Below are 24,693 nucleotides of genomic sequence, written 5' to 3'. Positions count from 1 at the left end.
ATCCTGCACCTAATGAGCCTCCAGGGTAACGGACAGGACACACCTTTCATGATGTTATGCAAGTAAGGCGTTCATTGACTGACCCCATGCAGGGAAAACCACTACTACTGGAACATCAATGATCTGTTCAGCTCCCTGTACACGGATACAACGGAGACAGAACATATTGAGAAGTCCTGAGCCAGTACCCAGGCATCCATCCAGTGGAAGGATACAGATCTGGAGGGGCCCTTACCCAGCTGTATGACACCCCCCCCCACTACAAGGGGAGTGTGGTGTCTTTGAGCTGGATGACTTCATGCACACTATGGCTGACTTCATCATGACACAGAAACACATCTATTATCTGTGTGTGTGTGTGTGTGTGTGTGTGTGTGTGTGTGTGTGTGTGTGTGTGTGTGTGTGTGTGTGTGTGTGTGTGTGTGTGTGTGTGTGTGTGTGTGTGTGTGTGTGTGTGTGTGTGTGTGTGTGTGTGTCTGATCATTGGGGAACAATAGTGGGTCTATGAGGGTACAATGAAGTACAATCCACACTTGCACTGATACTCACACACATCAACGGCACAGTGACTGACCACTAGGACACTGCAGCAGACCCCTCAAATCCCCCTGAGAACTGAGGAGACATTTACTGATGCAAACAAGCTTTTCGTCCTCTCTACCTTAGCACATAAAGCTCTTACAAAGAAACACCCATTTGATGAAGATTAGTCAATCACAAAGACAATAAACATTTTGGTCGTGATTAGAGGTCCCGAGTTTTGGAGCAACCAAATCAAACTAGACACCAACCTGCATGAATGCTTTTTCAAAAAGAGACTCACATTTAGATTGGAAAGTGAGGAGAGTCAAACCTGATCCGAGACACACAAAGGTAATTAGACTTGTCCAAAAAACGTGTTGACCCGATTCAAGCAGAGCCAAATACAGAGAGTTCACTTAGACAGGCAGAAAAATGGTGCTCAAAAATGACAAACAAGCTCTCCTGGATTGAAGATAAACTATTTAATTGGTAGAAAAAAACCACTACAAATAAAATGCAGGCTTACAATATGACACACACACAGCCTATTCCACTCTCTTCTCTCTGCTTCACCACCTGTTTGTTCTTTCCTTTTCTCTTTCTGTGTGTGTGTATAAGCAATTATAAGTGTCTTGGCCTATATATCCCGGATGTGTGACTTCTGCCCTCAGACATACCTGTAAGTGCTTCCTCTCAGTAGTCACCAGGATCTCCTCTGACTTCCTGTCCAGCCTGCAGTCTCACAGCTGACCTGAGGTAGAGCAGGACTCAGCTCAGTCACTCAGGGCCATGGATGGACCGGCTGTCCACTGGAGTTCCTGGAGACCACTGTGTTTGTTCTCTCCTTCTGAGCCTTAATTTTTGAATGTCTCAGTGAAGGAAATAAATCAAAAAAGTGACCCAAAACTCACACAGAGTGACACACATTTGGTCCTACTTTTAGACGAAAAAGGGAACACTTTTTATAAAAAAATTGAATCTTGGTAAGTCATCCTTCAAGTTAAAGAAAATAATGAAATCCTTCCTAATTTACAGGAGTTTCAAGCAGGCATTGACAAATGAAGACATTGATTGAATTGAAAGTCTTTAGAATGGATTTGCTGCAAGATCAAATCACATCCGTTCAGTCAGAGATATAAACTGTAGCAGTCCCACAGAACAGGTTCCTGAGGCTGTGCTGGCATTTGGCAACAAAAAAGGAGCATCTTACATTACATTACATTACATTGCATTTAGATGACGCTTTTATCCAAAGCGACTTACAATAAGTGCATTCGACCAAGAAGATACAAACTTGAAGAAAACAGAATCATATAAGTACATCAGGTTTCATAGAGCTAAAACATTTCAAGCGCTACTCAACTGGCTTTAGATAAGCCAGTCCTTTATTAGTATATAAGTGATTTGTTAGCAATTATTTGTTAGTAATTGTATTGCTCGAAGTGGAGTCGAAAGAGATGCGTTTTCAGTCTGCGCCGGAAGATGTGTAAGCTTTCTGCTGTCCTGATGTCAATGGGGAGCTCATTCCACCATTTTGGAGCCAGGATAGCAAACCCACGTGTTTTTGCTGATGGGAACTTGGGTCCCCCTTGCAGTGCGGGTGCAGCGAGCTGTTTGGCTGATGCAGAGCGGAGTGCAGTTGCTGGGGTGTACAGTTTAACCATGTCCTGGATGTAGGAAGGGCCAGATCCATTCGCAGCATGGTACGCAAGTACCAGTGTCTTGAAGTGGATGCTAGCAGTTACTGGAAGCCAGTGAAGGGAGCGGAGGAGCGGCTTGGTGTGGGAGAATTTAGGAAGGTTGAAGACCAGACGAGCCGCTGCATTCTGGATGAGCTGCAGAGGTCGGATGGCACATGCAGGTAGACCAGCCAGGAGGGAGTTGCAGTAGTCTAGGCGTGAGATGACGAGAGCCTGGACCAAACTTAAAGATTAAGTTTCAAGTCTTTCTTAAAAAAAAGACTCACCGCCCGTATAAACATTGAAACTGTCTTTGGTTGATGGAAGCATTCCATAATGACCATCAACATATCCCTTCCTAACCATGATCCAATAAAAGCAATGAGGGCGGAAATCCAGTTCAAATCCATTCAGCTGGAGAGACAAATGAAAACTTAAAAGACTCTAAGAGTGGAATATAGAGAGAAGTAGGATAGTTAGCTCCTCTTCGGTGACATACCCACAAATGTCATCCCACTTGTAAACAAAACACTTTTGGCTTAGGTTTTGCTTTAAACCGAGAGGTGTCCCTCACTCCATTGTGCTTTAAGATTTGGAAGAGTTATCTGCTAATGAATGTCTTGGGTAAAGATAGTGAAACTCTAGCTTGTGTGCAAAAGCTTTGAATGCTTGCTAAAACTAGACATTTACCTTTGAAATGAGCAGCAAGGTTGTAGAACCACCTACAGAATAAATAATACAACGGTGCATTCTGCAGACTGCAAATACAATGTGGAAATGTGTTTGTGGAAGGCATCTTGTTGCAAGAGGGTCTCTGATTGTAAAAATGCATTAAGTGAGCAACAAAGGACACACAGGGGAGGGACATATAAAGAGAGAGCTCCTTTTTAAAAGCTATATTGATATCTGAACATTGTTTTGGGTCTGTGTACTGACTCAGGTAACGCCTTTAAACTCTAGTGTAGTGCTGCTTTATCAAAACTCCTACAGAGTACGCTCAGTTATTGTAAAGCCTGCTAGTATTCCACTGATACTGCGTGTTATTATGAAGACACAGGGCTATTTTTAACAGTCGCAAACAGATTTTTAGCAACTACTGTAAATACTGCCAGAGATACTTGTGCTTATCTCTGCACCCCGTGTCAACGAGCAATGAAGCAGCCACCATTAGTAGAGATGTCCCGATCCGATCATGTGATCGGGGATTGGAGCCGATCACGTGATTTTCAAAAGATCGGAATCGGGAGGAAAAAAATTGGGGATCGGGATTTAAAAAAAAAAAAAAAAAAAAATGTAAATACTTTTTTTTAAATGTTGTATTCAATGTTACAAAACAAAAATTACCATGTTCAAGTCTGAAAGTCATCCTGAGGCCTTAGTTTTGGTTTCAAATTACAGAACATCATGTATGTGTTGCTTCTTTGGGGCTTGTTTTCATAGACCTGGTTGCTTATTTCTCTCAAATCTGGCAACAGAGTGGGCAGGGCGCAGTGTCTAATTGTAGCAGTAAGCTAACGAGTACTGATAAGCTTTATTTTGTTTTGATCCAATGCTGCACAACTGAACTGATCCAATGCTGCTGCGAAAGAAAGAAGCTATATCCATGTTGGATAGAATATCCAATTTAAATAAAAAAATAACCTTAAGGGACAACTTGAATGCTTTTTTTTCTCTTAATGCATTGCATAAAGATCGGATCGGGAAAAATTGGTATCGGCAAATTGTCAAAATCAAATGATCGGAATCGGATCGGGAGCAAAAGGTGATCGGGACATCCCTAACCATTAGAATAAATAAGTTGCCCCTCCCAACCTGTCTATCATTGTGGAGGCACCCAGGCTCTCCTGAGACACAGACCCAGACACCATGACCTCTGGAGTCAGGCATCGGCGCCACCAGGGTCCCTGGAGGAGGAGCAGCCTGTGATACTGCTGTCTGCTCATCAGTTACAATGTGCACAGCCAGGAGAAGAAGAACACGTGCAGGCAGAGAGAGGACAGTTCAAACACAAAATCTGACCAACAGATGAACACCAGCGGCAGTATATTAACCACATATTTCAGTTTGGTATTTTGCTGCAGACCTTCCCTTCAACGGGACCTTTGTCACCCAAGTAGCATTATTGGGACATTTAAATGTGGGCTGTAAAATATCTCAATCATTAGATCCTTTGGTTACATTTATTCCAAAAACGAATATCATGGACCGTCATCAGAACACCTTTATTAGTCCCACAGAGGGGAAATCTGCAGCGTTACAGCAGGAAAGAGCCACAGATAGCTTAGTGTTGCATATCTTAAATGCGTTAAAAAAAGTATTAAGTTATAATAACATATTATATATAATATATATAATACTTCAGGCCGTGATATATGCTCATTATATCACAGCTAAGGGGGTTGTCGACCCTCCGCTTCGCGTCGGGCCGAACCACGCCCCTTAGCTGTGATATAATGAGTATATACCACGGCCTGTCGTGAGCTATTGCTTAAATATATAAACATTGTCATAACATTTGAACAATGAAATATGACCCTCAAACAGTATTGGTGAGGTATTAGAAAAGAACCAGCACTGAATGAATCATGATGAGAAAGGCAGGGATTGGCAGAGATCAGACTCACATTACAGTCAGATATTTGTCATGCATGTGTGCACTTGAGTGACTGCTGGATACAGTGTTTTTATTTTCTCTGTGGACCTCCACTCCTTAACCCTTAAATGGTTTCTGTATTATGTGAACACAGTCATTTGACAGACTGTGTCAATGTGTGGGTGTTAATCCTCATATGGATGTAAAGTCGGTGTAGTAACGTGTAATATGGATGTAATAAGTGTAATATTGGTTTTATATGTGTGTAATATGGGTGTACTAATGTTGTGTATTAATGGTGTATATGGGTGTAAATCTGGTGCAGGAGGGGAGGTGCTTCAGTGGCTGTGATTCAGAGGATGGAGCTGTTCTGTTCCTCAGAACAACAGTGTAGACAGAACACAGAACACATCTCCACTTCTAGGAAATGCTGCTACACATCAAATAGAGCAAATACCAAACTAACGGCCAGCCACCATGCAACGTCCCAGATGTTTTGAGTTTACTTTTTTGTGAGCCGTCATGCCTCTGCATCTGCAACTAACAGTGTTGGCCGGTGAAGAACTTTCCTGAATCTAGCATGGGGGGCTCTCTGCTCCACCCATGAGCTACAGCTCCTCTGAACCCGAGCTTCCAGAGCGAGGGCTCCGCATAAAACTGCCGACCTGCCTTCAAACCTGAAGCCTTACTCTTCAAACATGTTTGGTGGTTGTGTCCTTTTTGCTGTTTTAACACCATTCTGTGTAATGGATGTTTACAAGAGCACAACATTTTGTCTCCTCTTTATATCCTTTTAACTTTCCATTCAAAATACAGTGAATTGGTTTGTTTACCTTTAACATGTAGCATACAACAGGTGAATATTTCTGTATTTATATGTTATTGAAGATCATCATTTTTCGAATGATTTGTAGCATTTGTCCGCTATCAGGATTGTATCCCAACATGCAAGTTAAAGCAATGCTCTTGTTATTTTGTGAACGTTCAAATAAACGATGTGGACCCTGAACCCTTTGAACAAGTGATTATCTCAATATTGATCAAAGATAATCCTGATGATCATTTTGGTCATAAAGTGAAGATCTACGTGCTACAGAGGCTTTGGGTTATGTTCATGTATCTGATGTGTGCATGTTTCCTGCTGTGTTCTCACTGTGTTGTCACTGAAGACTCTATTATGCTCTTTTGTTTCAGTCTAGTTCAGTTTCTGTGAGGAATGGCTCAAAGCCTGGTTCCCGGAGTGTGGGCGGCTATATTTACATAAAGTGTCAACATCTTCTAAGAATGTTCAACTAGGCATTCTGCCATCCAATTTTGGAAAAGAAGATGTAGTATCTGCTATCATTTTAATTTAGCCCCACAAAGAATGTACAATCGGATGGGAATGTCATAGTTTTGCAGCCATTTGGTATAAGACAGGGGTCTGCAACCTTTTTGACCAAAAGAGCCATTTTGCTCCTTTTCCAAAACATTTTTTTTGTCTGGAGCCGCAAAACATATTTCATAGCTTGATAGCTAATAAAGTTGTATTTATTGTTATATCAGACAAAAACTACAGTTTTTTTGCATTTATTAGGCTATTTATTACATTATATAAAACTGTTAACATCTAATAAGAAACAAAGAACTCCTATAAGGAGAATTACAAATAATACACTGGTCTACTTTAAAATAAATTAAACACAGCACTTGGGGAGTCCTCTACACATTTGAAGGAAAAAAAATATTATTAAAATGGGCCCACTTTGAAATAAATAAAACATATAGCTGCACCCTAAAAATAGTTAAAGGTAGGGTAGGTAAGAATGGAGAAACCAGCTCGAGTGCGCTAGAATTTGAAAATACACAACCGGGAAAAATATGCCTCTTCCTTCAGACTTCCTCACAGAGCCCCTCCTCCAACACACACGAACGCGCACATTACCAATGAGGGCACGAGATAAATGTGTGCACAGATGGAAGGCTGACAGGCTGACAGGCAGGTAGGCCATCCAGTTATTTTAGCCGGGCCGGCTCAGATGATTGGTCGTGCTTTTTACAGCGCTACGGCTTCCAGAGATTAATTTTTGTATATATTTATTGTCAAAGCATTTAATATATTCATTGCTATCGGGATGTTAAGAGCATTCCATGGAATATAACAAAAAGTGTTTTCTGAAATAAATTACATACCCCATTGAATTATGACTGAAGATCGTCAGCTGTCTTCCTCTCCGTGTTGTTCCCGTTGTTTCTCGATACGTAAAGGCTGCAGTGCAGCACCTTTGACAACTTCTCTCTACATATCAAACATACCGGTAAACCAGCATCGTTTGCTGTGAAAGCATATAACTCTGTCCACACAGAATTAAATCCTGTGTTCCTCCGGTACTTTTCTTTGATTTATCCATAGTTCGCTCATCGAGCCAGGGGTCAGGTTATTCACCCGCAGGAAAAGGCGCTCGCGCGGGACCGTAGCAGGATGTGACGCATATTTTAGTTGACTTAATTAAAACCGTTTTGTTTTTTATTTATGTGTCACAGTATCACCTCAAAATACAAGATACGAAACATTTTCAACCATGCAACAAAATATAAATAGTCCTACAAATACTTTTATTTTATTTCCTTCTTATTTTTTTGTCTAAGCTCAAGGGAGCCAGAGCAGAGGGCTTAAAGGGCCGCACGCGGCCCGTGGGCCGCGGGTTGCCGACCCCTGATATAAGAGAAAGAATCATATGAGGAGCATGGCTGTATAACAGATTGTAGTCAAATACTTCCTGTTGACATACAGTATTTTACTGTACACTTTTTCCAGCTCAGCTTGGATGTACAATTGTAGTAAGTAGTTAGACTTACACACCTCATTTAACAACACTGATGTTCCAAGACAAAAATAGTAAAAAATAAAATAGTTTTTCAGTCCTGGGCCGAATGTATGAACTATGAATACTATCTGTCTAGTATAAATGAATCAAATGAATGATAATTTGACTGTAGAATTGAAATGTGCCCTCAGTTCTCAGGATGATTCCTGTGAGCAGAACAAAGATTTCCTCTCACTGCCCGCTCCACATCTTTCTGACACGTCGGTCAGGACGACTGACATGGAAGGCTGACCTTCAGAAGACTTATTGGAGACAAAGAGCTGCTGTGCAGGCTGGGCACACTGACATGAGTCTTCTGAAGGTTTGAGGAAAGGCTTTACTGTTCCACTGCAGCTCACAGCCTGTCATATGAACCGAAGATGGAGTCTGGTCAGTTCAAACCTTGGATCGATAGCAGCCTTGATATGGAGACGTGGAGCAGCAGAGCAGACCGTCTAGATGTGAGGGTGAGGGACTCAGGGAATAAAGGACAGATACAACAGATGGCACTCAACCAGAAGCTAAGTGCTGCCACTGTGCTGCTCATATTTCCTTTTTACTGTAAGCCCAGATCATGACTCACTGTAACTACCTTGGTCCGTCTTAAAGAGCAGCTTGTGTCTAGTGATAACAGCTAAATCGTGTCATCATCTCCAGATAAAAGTACTCTGATATTTTACTTGGGTCAGTAAAACACCTGCATTCAAAATTGTACTTATGTATGGCCCATATCAGATTTAAAAATATTACATTTTTGTTTTATAATGAATTACGCATTAATGTCGATGTTGCACTTGGTAAAGGTGGGGATTATTTCAATGACTTGATATTGATATACCCAAACTGCACGCTTCACCTTGCTTCACCTCGTTTCACACACCTGAACACAAAATGCCGAAGACTTCAGCTGTGTGGGACCATTTTAAATTGGACGACGGTAAGAAGAAGGCAGTGTGCCAAATATGCGACAAGAAACTGGCCTACCACGGTGGCACAACAACTCTGAAAAGTCACCTGGATGCTGTAAGTAGTAGCCTAGCTTAGCTTAGCTGTTGTCAAATTGCCATGATTAAGCTGCTTTATCCGCCGTTTAAACAGTAACGTTACACATGATAAAATCGTGCACTTACTTTGCTTGGAAAATCGTTGCAAGCAAGCAACCAAATTGTTTTTTTATATTAATTTTTCAATTTTATCCGAATAGTGAAAATAATAGGAGCAATGTGGGAACATCGGGGGCTAAGGCAATTATTGGCATACAGTTCGCTCATTTATTTTTCGTTCTTCATTTATTTAAATACTGTTTACTGTATCGGTAACAAATATTACACTGTTAGGCCTACTGTTACGGCTATGTTATTAAAATTATTGTTGTTATAACAGAAATATGTGTTTTGTATCTTCAGGTTGTAAAACGTTATAGACGGAACTTGGAACCAGATTTGGTCCCTGGGCGCTGCACTGCGGCTGGGTTAAATGCTGAGGACACATTTAGTTTTAATGTATGCGAGTACTGAGACAATAAATAAATATTAATAGTATGCTCTTTCTGCGCTTCTGCTTAACAGCGTGTTGTCAGGTGTCTCGGATTCGGAGCGTGTTATGAAACATTTTGGAGAAAAAAATGTTTAGTAAAAAAATAAAAAAATCTCTCCGCACCGACTATTCGAAAATGCGCTGCTGATTACTACCGAATATCCGGAGCCCGAAAAATGGTATTCGGGACAGCCCTAATGTGTAATGATCTGATATGGCAGCATTTGTATACATCATGATCTGCCTAAATGGGATTCATAACAGAGTGCTTCCTCCAGGCCTTAAAGTCCATGAAATGTCCAAAATAAACGTTATTCTGTGTTAATAAATCGCTTCATCACTTTCCACTGTTTCATTTGACATATCAACATCAATGATTCTTTCCATAAATACCCCCCAAATAACATGAAATGTGTGCCAATTTCCCGTGTTATTCCGCTCCGGTAGAAAAAGCTTGCCAGCCATTAACCCAGCTGTGTGACGTCACACGTGGCAAACACCAGCGTCGTCTGGATTGTTTGTTTTGTATCCTTCCGCTATTTTCGCCCAACATATGTGTAACCGGACCTCGCTAAACTTTTTTTATCTAATAATTCATGATGGTGAAGCGATGTGTAGTTGAGTAGATGTGTAGTCACTCATATCACTGATATGAATACATTACATTCTGCTGTTTATGTCTGTGCTTGTTGGTGGGGTGTCGGGACCTACATTTCTTGCAATGCACTTCTACTGAACCAGTAGGCACAGTGTTCCAACATCCAGGTTCTACTTTCTTCTGGTTGATCAGATTAGCATTAAAGATATTACTATCATTAGTAGAGAAGCTGAATTAAAGCCCTAAGAATTTAAAAATACTTTTGAGCTGTGAATGTTTCCTGATTGCTATAAACATTGATCATGGGTGCTGGAAGATTGTGCACAAAACTCGGGTCAGAATTAAGTTACTACAGGTGTTATGCCAGCTTGAGCTAAATGTCACCAGAGTACAGTGAACTTGCCTAGTGACTGACATATATACAAGTTGAAGTGAAATAAGTAAGGCCAAAAATGAATTACGTCTGAATATCTTTATTATTTGTACTACTTTTATTACTTGTGGACTCGCACATATACCAAAATAGACTAATGTACACTGCAATAAAGATCAAATGTTACAAGTGAAAAATTAACAAAAGAACCCTTTTTTATTTATCAAACAGTAAATTAATACAATCTTACAAACTTGTGATTTGGAAAATGTTGTTATATTTACATGTTTCTTTGGAAATATAATATTGTAAATGACGTACTTTGTAAATTATTTACATCATGCGAAAAACCATTTTAACCAGTTCAGCTGCATGACTTATGTCAAATTACAGATTTGGCCATTGAAATCCCTGATAGCGGCCTCCCGGTTCAGGGTAAGTCTTCCGTATCTCGGTTACAGCACATGCAGGCAGCGGGACTCTGATTTTTGGGCCGAGTACACCCCAGCACCAACGTACAAACTGTCGATAAGATGTATATCGATACTTCCTAATGAAAATAAAGTATACAGATTATAAATATATTTGGAGAAAAATAAAATGTTATGTAGTACTATTATGTAGCAATGGTTACAAATTGGCTTATGACATGATATTTGTATTTTACTTGTACAAAATAAATATGAGGTTGTACATGACTGCTTGGCAGAATCATAGACCTCTTATATATTTCCTCACATGTTTAGTTGTTTCTTTTCCCAAGCATACATTGAACTTGCATACACAGAAAACATAAAAGCCAAGCTGTTTTTGACTGCTTGAAAGAGTTTAATGGTATCTTTAAAAGTGTACCATATCTGTAGCGACTAAAAGTATTATATGAAAGCAAAGCTGCAATAGGCAGTTGGGTCAATCAATATTTACTTACTGGTGTAGTGGGTCATCAACTGCTCTGTGTTGTTGTTTGTATTGAAGATCCGCTATTTTCAGTGTCCAAACACTGAGACAGCCTTCTCTAAAGCCTGGGTGGCTAATAATGCACCTTGGTTTCTCGCCGGGGTCTTTTATCTGGTCAGTAGGTTGCAAACTGTCTATTTGTTTCATCACCTGCCAGATCTCTCTGCAGCATACACATTCATCTGCAGTGGGCATGCTTTCACAGCATTGACATGTACACCTGAATATTGTTCACAACATAAAAAAAAAACAATATCTGCCGGACGTGTGAGGAACAGATGACAAATTAAAATCGACATTTAGTGCAGGTCAAATTAAATAAAACAGAATTTACCATTCAGTATTGCCGACTCGAGTCTCGCCGGCTGCGGAATCCGCTTCTCTTTTACAAGTTTCTGCCTCGTTGTTCGATTACCGGGCAGGAGGCTCGTACTGATAAGGCAAGATGCCTTGAAGTGAAAGGCTAGCTGGTTCACTCTCTACTTCTGTAACTGAATCCAGATAACCCACCGAATCTGAGCTTGAATGATCGCTGTCGCTGTCGCTGTCTGAAGTTGTCGCGTTGCTTGCCATTTGGACTGATTTTATCAAATGGCAATATTTGCCACGTGTGACGTCACCGCTCGTTCGGGAGTGTTCGGGGGCGTACTTGGCAAACTTCGGAACCAACATCGGTTTTTAACGTATATGTCATTTAATTATGACCAAACTTTGAAAAATATATATATATATATTCTGGTGATATCTAAACTACATGTTAAAAAACACCTGTGTTAGATGCATTACATGGCCTTTAAGAGAGAAGCAGGATGAGAGCTGATGAGAGCTGATGGAGACATGTGGGTCTGCTGAGCGGACCGTTCCTATCAATGCAGTTTCTGCTTGAATATTGTTATATGTCTACATCAACTGGATCCATAAAAACACCGTTTTCAACATTCATGGTACTAAAGGTCAAATCATAATAACCACTCATCTGTAGTCCAGTCACATAGCTTACTGCATGATGGACCTGTCTCTCCCTCTGTTTGCTGTTATGCTGTAATTACCAGTGAATTACACATGAAGAAATTATTATAAAAGACCCCCACCACCCCAGCTACAAACTGTTCTGTCTGCTGCCGTCTGGCAGGTGTTACCGCAGCATCAGGACTAAAACCACCAGATTCAGAGACAGTTTTATACCACAGGCAATAAGACTGTTAAACACCTGAACTGTTGAAACTAGGGCTGCTCGATTATGGCAAAAATCATAATCTCGATTATTTGGGTCAATAATTGTAACTGCGATTATTAAATGCAATTATTCATTGACTTTGAAAACATCCATTTATTGTACTTTAAAACAAATACAAATAATAATTTAAACTTTTTAACTGTTGAATTATACGTTCAGGGTAATCAACTGAAAAACCAATACAAAATCAAATAAATTATATATTCATATCTATATTTAAATAAATAATATCAAAATTATAAATACCAATAAACAAGATCAACAAACATGTTGCATTGCACTGTCACAACCTGAAAACTCCATAACATATAGCCAACGTTTTGGTAAAACATATTCAACATATTCCACTCAGTTAAACATTAAAGGCTGGCCCACCGTCATGGTCCAGAAGTAACAGGAAATAAATGTTGACCTACAATTTAAGACCAAATAAAAATGTTTTGGCCACCATGGCAAATGCTGGTAGGGCTGCTCATGTCATCTCTTAAAGATTTTTTGTTAGAAACTACAGTAGGGCTGCTCGATTATGGAAAAACTCATAATCTCGATTATTTTTGGTCAATAATAGATATCACGATTATTAAAAACGATTATCCATTTACTTTGAAAACATCAATTTAATGGATAAAAGAAATGTGAACAGTATGTTTTTAACAGTTGATTACACTGAACTTTAAGTATAACTCAACTGAAAAAACTATTAAAACAAATTAATAACATATTTTTATTTATTTTTATTAATAATAATAATAAAAAAATAATCGTTATATTTCGATTACATTGTTTTCGTAATCGTTGCAAGCCATAATCGTTGAAACAACATCCGTCATTCATCTGCTACTGAGTAATTATTTATCTATTTATCTAATATATCATTCCAATAACTTGCATATAGACTCTTATTGCAATATTTCACTTTTTTTTTAACTATTTTTCTTTTCGTATTTACTTGAACCATATGTTTCTGTTTATCTGTGTTATTGTGTTGCACTGTTGGAAAAGCCTGTGACCTAAGATTTTCATCGGCATAACTACACTGTAGCTATGTTCGTATGACAAAATAAAGAACCTTGAACCTTGATTACAGCTTGCTGTTGTTCTTCTAAACACCTGCTGACTATCTGAAAGCAATACATATTTGTATGTACAGAGAAACCTGCTGCAAGGAATACTCAGTGGCATACACTGTAAACAACAAAAGGTATGATATGTAACGGCTTTTCATCTCAGCATGTGACTTAATAAAATACTCACAATATTAAACAAAAATGCATATTATAGTGGAAAGAGTATTTTTCAGTTTCAGTAGTGATCTGTTCCCAGCCTTTGTGCTAACTTTGGCTATATGCATGTAGCTGACCAATCCCTGTCCTCGTTACACAGAGATGAAGCTGAGTGATCTGACTGTGTAGGGATAGAAAACACACCTTATCTTTGAAACGACACTTTTTTGTCATCAACAGATTTAAAATCGGGTCAATCGGGTCTGTGCATGGACTGAGTATTCAATACAATTAAAATATAACTGACTCATGAGTGAAGGATTTTAAAGAGGTTGTGTAGTGTATAGATCTAGCTATAAAAACAACTCTCAATGTTTTCCTTTGAGCTTAAACTTGACAAATAGCTTTCTATCCAGCAGCACAGTTTTAACATTAAATACACCGCTGATGGTAACAATGTTGGCTTTTTTCATGAAGGGATTAAACGGGAGGTTACATATTGTAACCCTAGTTATTTAAGCACAGGCTCCGCCCTCTACTGGACTCTATGGGTACTACCTCTTAACCATACTAGGCGAGCATTAACCTACTGAGATATCTATAAACGTAGCCGTGGCATTGGGATATTTTTTTTTTAATCCTGCAGAGAGAGGAGCTGTGGATTATTGTTATTGATTAATGCATCAGTGTTTCTTAGGGTTATAAACACTAAACTCAGATTACATGTCACTTGTTAGACGCTTTTGTCCAAAGCGACTTACATACTCAATACTGTGGGCAATCCCCACAGGAGCAATTTGGGGTGAAGTGTCTCAGGGACACGACGACATGCTGACTGCAGTGGGGTTAGAACCTGTGCCCCCCTGATCCGAACACCAACGCCCACTGCGCCACACGACTCCTCACAACTTCAGCGTTTAGTTTATTTAATAAAAGAGCACATGTTCAATGTGAAAAGTGACAGATTAGTCTCTAATCTAGATTAGTGACTAATCTAGATATAGATTAGTTGCAATTTGGTGCTATATATTAAAAAAAAAATATATATATATATAATTATTTTTATTTATTTTTTAAACACCTTGAATTTCAGGGGGAGCGCGGGGCTCCGTTGGCGGGGCGCAGCGCCCCTCCAAGACAATGGTAGGGGAAACACTGCGATCCTTTATCTCAGCTCCTCCATGTGTCAGAGCTGCAGACATTATTGATTTATAACACTCATTTAGTTTTATTAATATGGCTGCCTACTAGGGTTGCACGATTTTGGGAAAAAATATTGCGATTGCGATTCGAATTGCGATATTTGTTTTTAAGCGACCCAACGTAAGTTTATTGTAAAATGTGGCCATAACTAGGAAGGTCGTATCAACGTGCTCCCGTCTCTAGCACCCCCGCAGCCTGAGCTACGAGTGAAAGAACTAAACTTACATGAATCCTTTGGGTTGCTTTAAAGTCAAGCTTCAGTTTAAGATTCACCCTGTAATAGAAACATGTGATGGAGCATTAGTAACCTGACTCAGATGGTTTCACCAAACCATCTAGGAAAGCTCCATTGGAAGCCATTTGGAAAGGGCAGGCACTTTCAAAAATACTTGGCAGGTGATTGGATCAATCACCTTCTATCATGGGCCACTTCTGATTGGTTAACAATGGCTGGTACATGTGGAGCACAGCACTTCTGATTGGTGTGGATGACACACAAGAAGAAAAAAAAAAATTTTTGTAAAAAATAAATGTTAAAAAAAATCGCAGGCTTTGCGATTTGATAATCGCATCATTTCAAATCGCGATTTCGATTTAAAATCGATTAATCGTTCAGCCCTACTGCCTACTCAGTACACTGGATAACAATGTGTGTACGCTTGGTGATTTCATTAGTCACTGATGGGGTGGGCAGTACACAACTATCACAGTAATTATATCTTCCTCAGCAGATATGCATCAAAACTACACAAGAAAAAGACGTTGTCTGATACTAGAAGCACATCTCCAAATTAAGAGAAATGCTGAAACATAGGTAATTCATTAAATATCTTCATATATCCTTCATATATCCTCCTCACAGAAAAAACTGAACCGTTGACTTTAATTAAATGTATTATGTCAACAGATTTTACATAACTGTATTAGGTTAGTTGAAAGCAATAATATCAAGTTTAAATAAAAAGTATTAGGTTGAACTTTGTTGACATAATACATTTAATTAAAGTCAACGTTTCAGTTTTATCAGTACTGTTGTGTTCAATTTACTCCTTTAATCAATCATAAATATTGTGTTCTACATTTAATTGCTTCAAGACCTGATGATAAAGTAGGCATTTAAACGTGTAAAACTGCTGCTGATCACCACTTTCATTACATTATGAGTGGTAGTCAACTTTGTTACGCCTATTGTGTTCCTGCCTTAGGAAATGAATGGGTAACCCCACATTATGTTCATCCATCAGATAGTAAACAGCCACAACATTTTCATTTTGTAATACATTTTCAAAGTCTACTCATATTCACTTCAGTTATTCATGTACCAGTGGTCTGAGACATTGTTTACAGCTTAAAATGGTAGTAAATAAAATATGTTAATGATAAATGTTTATTTTGTTAAAGGGCCCATGTCATGCTTTTCCGGTTATTACCCGTCCCCTTGTGTGTTATGAAGGTTTTTCTGCATGTAAACGGTCACAAACCCTCAAAGTACACCCTGTAGCGATTAAAACTCTAACACAGAGAAGACCTGTCTATGCTGCCCCAGAACGCCTCGTTGGACATTTATCTTTTTCCATTGTTTACTTCCTGGGTTCTGTGACGTGTGAACACCCAAATCAACAACAAATGACCGGATTGGCCCAAATGGAACAATCCGCGGAGCACCTCACACACCAGGATCCCTTGGCTAACTAACAGGGAGTCCCCATTGACTTGCATAGAGCTCCCTGGTTGGTAATAGACGAGTTGGGATGGCAGAGAAATGCTCTCCGCAGACCCATTCTCACAGCGTTATAAACCTATTTTCTTACTCAATATCCTATACAGAGATGCTGTATGAGAAACCAATGTGATTTTGGAAAAATTGCACAGTTTAAATCTATTCTAGTAGACCTCAACAATGGAAATATGATCAGTAGAAATGGCCATTACATTGGACCTTTAATGTAAGAGCAACTGACAGGTCAAATTTGACAGGGACCACCTAAGTAGGGGGGGACTCATCCTTTGCAGCCTGATCAAAGTGGTCATTGAGCGGTGGTCCTCCTGTCCAGGACCTCCGAACACACCCCTACAGCCCCCATCCCTTTCTGGAAAGCACTGCTCACACAGCTCCAGCCCCCAAACCAGCCTTAGCACCAGCAGGAGTGCTGACCCTGAACCCCCCACTGAGTGTGCACCCTCCTGCCAAATTGACTCCAGCTCAGTATCCTGAAATGCTCCCAGCATTCACATATTAACAACACATGTCTCTTAGCCTCTCAGCAAACTGGTAACAATGAAGGAATTAGCTTCATCAAAACACAGAATACAGATGTAGATTAACTAGCGTGTAAATAATCTTAGCATAATCGACATGTTCAGCAAGCAGAGCATTATTACCTGCTGTATTCCCTTCACATACACACATAAATACATTCCTGTTGAGGGGTAACTAAATAAATGCGACTTATTCAAGCCGACGCCACACGAAGCTCCTGCGTGTTATTATGAGGTGGAGGGTCGTGTAGGTGACATACAATTGTCACATTTCTTTAATTGCCCAAATGTAATGTGGATTTTGGCGTAACGTTGACCTCCTAAACGCTGTAATCGCAGGCTACAGTGAGTGTGTCCGAGCCTCCACTTGGTCTATTGCGTCAAACAGAAGCGGGATCCCGTTCATCCTGCAGAAACCTGCTATAAACATCCTCCTTAAAACATGGGTCTGCCGTTCTGTTTTTCAACGCTTATTTAATAAAAAAGATATGGGGAATTACAGAGAAGAGAGTACGTAGTTTGAGTTAAAAGGTCCGTGTTTGTTTACCTTGCTGGATGCGGGCTGTGTTCTCTGCGCTGCGGAGCCGAGGAGGTGTGCAGGAGGAGGGGTGCTTCTCGCTGAGTCCGTGAAGGAAGCACCGTTTTCAGATGGCAGAGGCGTTTCACAGCCGCTCTCTGGATCCTTCTTTCTCTGGTCCTGGGTTCTCCTTCTCTCCGCTGTGGAAGTGTGGTCGAGCCGCATTCAAAGTCAGTCTCTCTCTCTCTCTCTCTCTCTCTCTCTCTCTCTCTCTCTCTCTCTCTCTCTCTCTCTCTCTCTCTCTCTCTCCTCTCTCTCCTCTCTCTCCCTCTCTCTCTCTCTCTCTCTCTCTCTCTCTCTCTCTCTCTCTCTCTCTCTCTCTGTTCTACTTCTCCTCTGCATCCTCGCTTCCTTTGGACCACCTTCTGGTCTCCTTTCGCTTGTGTCAAGCCCGCGAAAATACAGCAAAAATGACTTCCGGTTTCTATATTGCACAATTAAACGCGTCCCTTATAATTTTAACTTCCACTGAACTTCCATCCCTTTAAGTATGACTTTAAAGGTAGGGTAGGTAAGAATGGCACTAGATTTTGAAAGTACGCATCCGAAAAAAATCTGCCCGTCAGAGCCCATCCTCCAACACACACAAACGCGCATAAGTCTCCTAGTGTCAACCTAAAACCTTTATTTTGAAGGCAAACTCGAGTAACTTCCGGTGATGTCCTCGCTCCGCACGGGCAGCTTGACGCAGCTCCTCGTTGTTTGCTCCTCGCTTCTCCTTTTGTTTGAGGCTGCTGGAGGAGAGGCACAGAGGGGGCAGGTGCTGCTCCCCGCCCCGCTGCACAGCCCTTTCCCCGGGGACCCGGAGAGAAAGAGACCCTTCCAATTAAAGCCTACATGAAGATAGATTGGGATGATATGATATCACATCTACAGCAGGTCTCTAATTTGATCTGAAGACTCGGCTTTACCTTCCATCCTGCATTCACAAATCACAAATTAACAAATCTAGAAAAAACACAAATAATTGGTAAAATTTAATTAACTAAAAAATAAAAACAGTAATGGCGTAATGAAGTAATAATAAGCCTGACAAAAAGTGTTAGGATGCATAAATGACAATCTTTGGAATCCTCTGCAATCATACAAACATACATCGTTGTAATGCCAATGCTATTATGTAAAATGTGTAATTATGCAGTCACCTGTAGTTGCAGTTACTTGATTTGTTGAAAATATAATTCAGTGTTTCCAATTAAAGTGAGAGTATGTGGAAAATCACAAAATTAAGCATATGTACAGACGTATTTTGTTAAAATGTTTGTATGCCTCTTGAAAATCGCAACCTGTAAAAGGAAAACAAGATAATTCATCAACAATAATCCAGATCATTCAGAGACAAAACACAGTATCATAAAAACAGTAAAGCTGTTTCATGAGAGAGACAGAAAACTACGTGTGAGAGTAGTGAACACAGATCAGACCCGTTTTTTTCATATTTCACCCTCAGGGTCATTAAAGCAGGAGAGGCACTTCCAGTGCCACCAATTAGACAGACAGGCCTCTGACAGCAGCAGACAGCATGCAGAGCAGCACATCAGCTCCAAGCTAATTACTTATCACCCAATCACAGTGCCTCAAGAAAGACCGATAGGCCTACGCTTAATTAATCTGCAGAGGTGGAAAGTAACTAAGAAAATGTACTAGACTTATGTACACATTTTAAGTATTTTCGTTTTATACTACCCTAAACTACTCTACTATATATTTCGGGAGACAATTTTGTACTTTTTACTCAATTACATTTATTTTACTGGTGTATTTATTAGGAACACAATATAGCGCAGCTATTAGGAGAAAGGGAGAAAAGCACGTAATGTCGACGGAGCGCAGCCTGGACCTTTACGGCCCCTACACACGGCAGCGTGCGTTGCCGCTTCAACGCTTCTGCCCATTCACTTTGAATGGGGTGACGTCACGATTCGACAAACTGCATTGTGGGAGCAAAGCGTAGCTTCTTTCGCGGTGCTCGCTGCAAAAGTAGATGAATCTTCTACTTTTGACGCCTCGATGGAGGCGTCAGCCAATCGAATCATATGCCAGTACAAGCTCTAGCCCAGGGGTCACCAACTACATTTGTCCAAGGGCCAAAATGTATCCAATAGACAGCAGACTCTTCACGCTAACGAAGGATCACTTCTAGGCAGGGTTGGGAGGGTTACTTTGTAAATGTAATCAGTTACTGAATACTGAATACATGCTCTGAAAGTAATCAGAATACAGTTAGTTACGTATTCAGGTTACTTTTAGAATACTTTTGGAATACTTTCTTTTTCCATAACAGATGGGTATGTTTTGGTGAACAGCAGACACTTATTTTACTGTTTTAATGGCTTATCAAGAATTCAAACACAACATCTTGGTGTCATTCTGGACAGCTCCCTCTCATCTGCACCCCACATAAAAAACATAACCCGGACTGCATTCTTTGTCCTGTCTTAAAAAATGTCCTTGGAATATGTTATGAATTGTAAGGTGTCCTTGGGTGCTTTGAAAGGCGCCCCTAAATAGAATGAATTATCATTATTATTTATTATTATTATCGGAAACGATGTAATAACTTTAAAAAAAAATTCCAGTCACTTGCCCCATGCATTCAGCAGCAGCAGGCCATTCACTTTGATTTGATCCCGCTATGAAATGTTATCATTTCGACAATAAATAAATGCTACATAAACGTTATCTTGCACATTTTATCTAACCATCTCCGTTTCTAACTTTCAATATATTTTAAAAGAGATCTCTCTCTCTCTCACCTGCGTGCGGGGGCGGGGCCTCACAGACACGCTGCATCTTTTTCTCGCTCAGACATGCTGCAGCGCTGTGCAGTGTGCACACAGTTCTGCCTCTAATGAATATTACATTTTGTGAGGAAACTTTTCCACCAATAACTCCAATAAGTATTCCAAAATGTATTCACTTCAGGTTTACAAAAGTAACTGTAATCAGATTACTCGTTTTTCAAATGTAACGACAGCTGAATACAGTTAGCCTACTTGATTTTTGTATTCTGATTACGTAACTCTGTTACATATATTCCGTTACAACCCAACCCTGCTTCTAGGCTAATGTCCCGCAGCTCCTGCCTCTCTGTTGGACTCAGTGTTGCCAACGCCATAGTAAGGAAAGTAGCTATTGGCTGTCCAAAAAGTCGCCAGAAGTCCCTAAATGACGTCATTGCCTAATTTGCATATCATGTAATGGCAGTAAAATAACGTTCCACCCCCTTCAAGGATCAAAACTTGAAACCACCAGAGTAAATCCAGATGACAGTAGATCAGAAATGTCTATATTAGACAAAGTAGAAATAGTTGTAGTCGTTTTTAGTATAAATATCCCTTACAATAAAGGCAGTATGCCCGTGTGTCATCTCCAATAAATGGCTTCAACCCTCCTTTAAACTCAAGGTTTGATTCCCACTTATTTATGTACTTTTGTGAATACAGTTTAGACTGTGACATGATGACCTACGTGGATGTTTAGCTTGTCACAGAGAGGCACACACACAGTGGACGAGGTGATTAAGTGACTGAAGCTGTCTCGACGCGGGAGAGTGTGGCTGTCTCCTCTCTGCTCTGACTGCAGCTGAGCTGCTGCGGGAGGCAACTGTGAGTCTGTGCGCCTGTGAGTACTATGGGAGGGCTGAGGGGCTCACGGCAGATCGTTAACTGCAGAACAATACGTGAGTCTCCAAACACCAGAAAAGTCCCTAATAACACCATTACAAGTCGTTAGATTAGTCGTTAGTCGCTTTTGACAAAAATAAGTAGCCGGACGGTTTGGAAATTTAACGACAAAGTCGGCAAGTTGGCAACACTGGTTGGACTCTCTCGCAGCGGGGCTGCTGCTGTGGAGCGCACAAAGAAGACTGTTCACAACGAAGGATCAGTTCTTCTTCAAGGCAGGGAAGGTTTTGCAGTAGGCAGTCTACTGTCCCGCAGCTGCTGCCTCTCTGTTGGACTCTGGTACTCCACCTTACTCACGAGACATTGTAAAAAAAAAAATGGGCGGGGGGCGAACGCAGTAACCACTCCGCCAACGCCACAGTCACCCAAGTCGCCAGTTGATGGTCACTGCTCTAGCCAATCAAACCGCGTGCTTGTGTGTCTGGGGCGGGAGATTCATGTGATTGGTTGTTGATTGAGTTTCAGACCCCCCCCGCCGGCAAGCGACAACGCAAGCCGCCGTTTATAGGGGCCGTTACCCCTAGATTCCACCGGGTCCGTCTGCGTCGCGTTACTGCCGCGTTACGGCTGCGCTGCGGCGTCCGCAAGGATCGCGGCCACCCTAGTCAATGGGTGCTATTCCACCAGACGCGCCGCGTTACGGCTCAGAAGCGTCCCAGAAGCGCCATGAAGCCGCTGGGCTCCGCTTGAAATAGGATTGAAGTCTATTTTTCGACACGAAGTGAGCATTGACGCGAGCATTGACGCGAGCATGGACGCGAGGCATTGCAGAGGCGGCGGGCAGGAAGTAGACCGGTGACAGCATTCGGCCCATCCCCCAAATAAACTAATTTGCAGACCCTATCCCTCCGTGGTCTTTCAAGTAGGAGGAGAAATGCCAGCGTTCTCCTCCGGTTTACAGGCACTGTGTAAATTATAGAATAATTATGATGATAAATGCATTTTTGTACCACTAAAATACAGCAACACATCCTTGATTCATGTCGTTTATAGGCTAACTGGGATATTACAATTATTATTAACTTTGTCTGTACAAAGTAGCCTGTCCAGGAAATATGCCCAAATCAACAAAAACTGCGAGCCGGCAGGCAAGACGCTCCGTTTCTAAAATGCTTCTGAAACGCGCCCGGTAGGGTATGACGCTGGAGGAGGCCGGACCAAAACCGTGGCGCAGCTGTTATGCGACGCAGACGGACCCGTGTTCTTAGCGACACCCCAAGACGTTCGTCATTCCGAGTGGAGCTTTCATTATACAGTCATTCCTAATTTCTTATTCTTCAACTTTAGAAACACTTTTTGTTATATTCCATGGAATGCTCTAAACATCCCGATAGCAATGAATACATTAAATGCTTTGACAATAAATACATAAACAAATTTCATCTGTGGAAGCTGTGGCGCTGTAAAAAGCATGACCAATTATTTGAGCCGGTCCGGCTAAATAACTGGATGGCCTACCTGCCTGTCAGCCTTCCATCTCGTGCCCTCATTGGTCATGTGCGCGTTTGTGTGTGTTGGAGGAGGGGCTCTGTAAGGAAGTCTGAAGGAAGGGGCAGATTTTTTTCAGCTGCTAACTGGTTTATTCATTCTTACCTACCCTACCTTTAAGCTTCTTTAATGTAAAGCTTTTGCTAGAAAATATGTTTAATATAAAGTATGTTTTATTGTCTTTTTGTTGTATTTTAACTTGTTATTCTATTTGTATTTTGTAGGTGGGCGGTGTTACCTTGGTTGGCTGGATCGCCACAGCACTGGGATCGAGAGCAGGAGCTGGTGGACCCCCTGGCGGTTCAGGCGTAGACGGGACCCTGGACGGAACATGGGCTGGTGTCAGTGGGACCCCCTACGGCGCAAGGGCTGGTGTCGACGGGACCCCAAACAGGACAGGACAAGATTTTGGCGGGACTCCCGCTGGAACAGGTATCGGCGGGACCACCAACAGGAGAGGACAGGGAGTTGGCAGGACCCCCGTCGGAACAGGTGTCAGCGGGATAATCACCGGTGCTGCCGGGACAGGTGTTCCCGATTAAACAAGGCCTGGTGTCGGCAGGACCCTCGGCATAGCACGTGTTGGTGGGACCCCCAACAGGACAGGATATGGTGTTGGCAGGAAACCCGGATGAGCACGTGTCGGTGGGACCCCCAACAGGACAGGATCTGGTGTTGGTAGGAAATCCGGCGGAGCAGGTGTCGGCGGGACCCCCAACAGGACAGGATCTGGTGTTGGCAGGAAATCCTGCGGAGCAGGTGTCGGCTGGACCCCCAACGAAACAGATGTTGGCGGGACCCCCAACAGGTCAGGGCACGGAGTTGGCAGGACTCCCAGCGGAACCCCCAACGAAACAGGACAAGGAGTTGGCAGGACCCCCCGGCGAGACAGGTGATCGCAGGACCCCCAACGGAACAGGACACAGAGTTGCCAGGACCCCCAGCGGAACCCCCAATGGACCAGGACATGGGGTTGGCAGGACCCCCGACGAAACAGGTGTCGGCTGGACCCCCAACGGAACAGGACATGGGGTTGGCAGGACCCCTGGCGGAACAGTAGTCGGCGGGACCCCCAACAGGACAGGACACAGAGTTGGCAGGACCCTCAGCGGAACCCCCAACGAAACAGGATATGGAGTTGGCAGGAACCCCGTCAAGACAAATGACAGCGGGATCCCCAACGGAACAGAACACAGAGTTGGCAGGACCCCCAGCGGAACCCCCAACGGACCAGGATATTGAGTTGGCAGGACCCCCGGCAGAACAGTAGTCAGCGGGACCCCCAACGGGACAGGACATAGAATAGGGACTTGAGTAGGGACTAGAGTAGGGACTGGAGAGGGGACTTGGAAAGGGACTTGAGTAAGGACTTGAGAAGGGACTTGAGTAGGGACTGGAGAGGGGACTTGAGATGGGACTTAAGAGGGACCTCGAGAGGGGACTCGAGAAGAGACTCAAGAGGGAACTTGAGAGGGAACTCGAGAAGAGACTTGAGAGGGGACTTGAGAAGGAACTTGAGAGGGGACTCGAGAGGAGACTCGAGAGGGGACTCGAGAAGGGACTTGAGAGAGGGCTTGAGAGAGGGCTTGAGAGGGGACTCGAGAGGAAACTCGAGAGGGGACTCGAGAGGTGACTTGAAAGGGGACTCGAGAGGGGACTTGAGAAGGGACTTGGAAAGGGACTCGAGAGGGGACTTGAGAGGGGACTCGAGAGGGAACTCGAGAAGAGACTTGAGAGGGGACTCGAGAGGTGACTTGAGAGGGGACTCGAGAAGGGACTTGAAAGAGGACTCGAGAGGAGACTTGAGAGGGGACCTGAGAAGGAACTTGAGAGGCCACTCAAGAGGGAACTTGAGTTGGCTGCAACCTCGAGTCAGCGGAACCCCCGATGAAGAAGGAGCTTGAGTCGGCCGATAC

At 42.1% G+C, this 24,693-nt stretch overlaps 1 protein-coding gene and 1 long non-coding RNA gene across 3 annotated transcripts in view; one reads left to right on the top strand and one right to left on the bottom strand.

The window, feature by feature from the left end:
• Positions 1-18,497, bottom strand: part of cntn2 (contactin 2) — a 45,839-nt gene extending 27,342 nt beyond the window's left edge. The window contains exon 1 of one of the 2 annotated variants that reach the window (XM_079680900.1): positions 17,574-18,497. The gene's annotated coding sequence lies outside the window, so the exon portion shown is untranslated. The remainder of the gene's footprint in view (positions 1-17,573) is intronic. The other variant, XM_079680899.1, reaches the window with a different exon arrangement.
• The window catches only part of LOC307039104, a 514,347-nt gene that overhangs the window by 468,267 nt on the left and 21,387 nt on the right, over positions 1-24,693 (top strand). The gene's annotated exons all lie outside the window — the stretch shown is intronic.

Source organism: Notothenia rossii, assembly GCF_949606895.1.
Source record: "Notothenia rossii genome assembly, chromosome: 5".
NCBI classification, from domain to species: domain Eukaryota; kingdom Metazoa; phylum Chordata; class Actinopteri; order Perciformes; family Nototheniidae; genus Notothenia; species Notothenia rossii.
Note: the sequence above shows the minus strand (reverse complement) of the source record. Positions and strands in the feature narration are given on the sequence as shown.